This window comes from Haliaeetus leucocephalus, unplaced genomic scaffold (genome assembly GCF_000737465.1).
Source record: "Haliaeetus leucocephalus isolate CR32 unplaced genomic scaffold, Haliaeetus_leucocephalus-4.0 Scaffold566, whole genome shotgun sequence".
In the NCBI taxonomy this organism is placed as follows: Eukaryota; Metazoa; Chordata; class Aves; order Accipitriformes; family Accipitridae; genus Haliaeetus; species Haliaeetus leucocephalus.
Window position 1 is genome coordinate 1,031,750 of NW_010973002.1, and position 2,905 is coordinate 1,034,654.

Sequence of the window (2,905 nt, forward strand, 5' to 3'; positions counted from 1 at the left end):
CGGGGCCCCGGGGACGGTGCCCCCGAGACCCCCCGCCGCCGCCCGGCTTCGCTCCCGCCTCCTCATTGCGAATGAGCGGCTCGGAGCGCGTTAAGCGTTGGCCCCGGCTCTGGTTGTGCTGCCGGGCTGATAAAGCATTGCATTTGCATTGCATTGCGGTATCCGCCGGACTGGAGCTGCAGCGAGCGCCGGATTATTTATTGCGGGGCGGCGGGTGCTCAGTGCTGCCACGGCGTGGCGGAACGGCGGAGGCGGGCGCGGAGCGGCCCCCGCAGCCCCCGGGAAGGGCAGCGCTGGGAGCCTGCGCTGCTCGGGGCAACCCCCCAGAAAAGACACCCCCACACACACCCGAAAAGGGGAAGGAAAAAAAGGCGAAGAAAATAAATCCGGCCTACCTCTTTCTACGGGAGCATCCGAGCTCGCCCCCGGGCAAGATATTCCGGCAGGACGGGCTCTGCCCCCTCCCCTTCCCCTCCGCTTGTACCTCGGTGTGTGTCAACTGTAAAATATCACAGTGGGAGCTGGCTGGGGAGGACCCGCCCGCGTCCCCCGGCCAGGCTCCCCATACCCCGCCAGTCTAAACAACGGTTCGCCTTGCCCAAACTGTTTGGATTAGGAGCTATTAGTTAAAGGCTGGTTTTGGTGACGCTGCCGAGCACGAGAAGGATTTGTAAGTGGTTTTATATAGGAGGAGAAGGAGGCTTTTAAGCTTGAGAGGGGAACTGCCCCCGCACCTGCATCCGAGGGTGGCTGGGGTTGCCGGCCGGGTGTTCGGAGGGAGGAGGAAGGCGAAGTGTTTGGTGGAGGAGGTGCTGAGGGTGCGGGGAATTCCGAAAACAAATAAAAGGCGGATGAAATACACGGGTATCGCAAAGTGTGACCTTGTTGCGGTGGCAAAATGCAGCGGCTGGCTTTCTGCTTTCCGGGGCGGGGGGGGGGGGGGGGGGGGAGGGAATGGTGAAGGGAAACTGCTGCGAAATGTGTCCGGGCAGGGCATTTCCCCGGCAGAGCTGGGGGGTAACAGATTATTGTAATTCGGGGTTTTCTGGGGGTAGGGGGAGGAGCAGAGAGGACGCCTGAATGTGACTGAAGCGGAGATTGCAGTGCAGATTGTTTAGCTGTCACTGTAACTACTCTAACACGACCCAGCCAGGCAAACGTGCATGTTTCATTCCTTTTAATAGCGTGGGATCAACGAAGAAATGTTTTCGCTGCCTGCGGTCGGGCTTTCGACAGTTCGGTTTGGACGCGAATAATAACTTGAAAAAGAGGAAAGAAACAAAAAGAAAAAGAGAGGAGAAAAGAAATCAGTCTGTAACCGATGCTATAAAATGTAAATATAACTAAGCCTGGTGCGATGTTTTTATTTTGGTCTCTGTGTGATGGATTCAAACAAAAGACCGTCTGGCCACAACTTTTTAAAGTAGGGCCGGTGGGTTTCGCTTACCCCGAGTATTCATTTTTCACGGTGCGTTTTCGTTCTGACCTATGTCGGCGAAAATCTGCTCTTTTCAAAACCTCTTTGTATTTAACGTGCTGTGTGCTTGTTTGCTGGCGTTCCCTCCTTTTTTTAAACTCTATTCGCACTGAGTAAAAAAAACTTTTTTTCTGGAGAAGGCTGGCTTTCAAGAAATACACGTTTCTGAAATGACCTCCCAAAGCATGCAGCTAGCGAGCTGTAATTCTATCAGGTGTGTTTATGGATTAGCCGGGCTGAAGCGGCTAAGGAAGTTGGGGGGGGGGGGAGGAAAAAATTGGAGGCAATCAACATCTGAATGTGAAAGTCCAGCTGAGACTGTGAACAATACAAACTATTGTGGAGAGATGTTTTAACTCACTACTGTTTTATAGGTATCGTAATCTGCCCCCGGAAATGAGACAAATAGTCTCCCAACAACAACAAAACTCTCCTTTGAAAGCTACTTTAGGAAACGGGGCTCGTACGCATGTCACTTTCCGTCAGAGCGCGTTTAAAATTAGGCTATTCAATCTGTTGTGATGGGCACGGATTATGAGTAAACACAGCTCGCAATGAACAACCTCATGTTATCTCCAGGAGCTGCAGGGTTACGGCTGAATTAAAAGCTCCTCAGCGAATTTCATCAGCACTGTTACCGTCCCTGCCCTGGGCCAAGAATTATATTTCCGCTATAGGGTAACTGCCATGTTGAAAAATGAAGGTGGAAATGTTTGTTTCGTGTATTATTTTTTTCCCCTCTTAAAGACACACATCCGCGTTCAATCAAATTATTCGGAGCAACAACGAAACCGATTGGCTTCTGCTGACTCATTAGCGGGGCTGTATTAATTAGGAATAGTCCTACTGGCTCGTTTTTGAATCTGAATGTTTGATTCCCTCGGCTCGACTCTGGCGGGGGGGACCCGGGGAGAAGAGACACGTGGAACTTTCTCTGGGCTGCTCGGGGGGCGCCGGGAGCCCGCCCAGCCCTGCCCGGGGCCTTCTCGGACACTTGGTGCAAGCCGAAAATCCCCCCTCCCCAGAAGGCCACCGCTTCCTGCCCCAGCCACAACCTCCGCCTTAATTAGGGAGTGTTCATTAAGATACGAGACCTCTTCCACGCAGGACGCATTAGCGTCTCTCACAAAAGCCGGGTTCGGCGCCGAGGCCGGCTCCCCGAGCTCCGAAGAGAAGCCTCAGCGGAGGGGCGATTTCCGAAAAAAAAAAAAAACCCAAAACCGAAAAAAAGCCCCAAACCAAAAAAACCAAACCCCAACAAAAAAACCCCAAACAAAATCGCCTAAAAACCCGTGGATGCGGTTGTGGCATCGCGGTGGGAAAACGGAGAGAGGCCGGGCCGCGCCCCCCCTCCCGGCGCCGCGCGGCCCTCCGCTCCCCCCTTTCACGTGCTCCCTCCGCTCCAAACTTTCCCCCCCCGCAGCACCC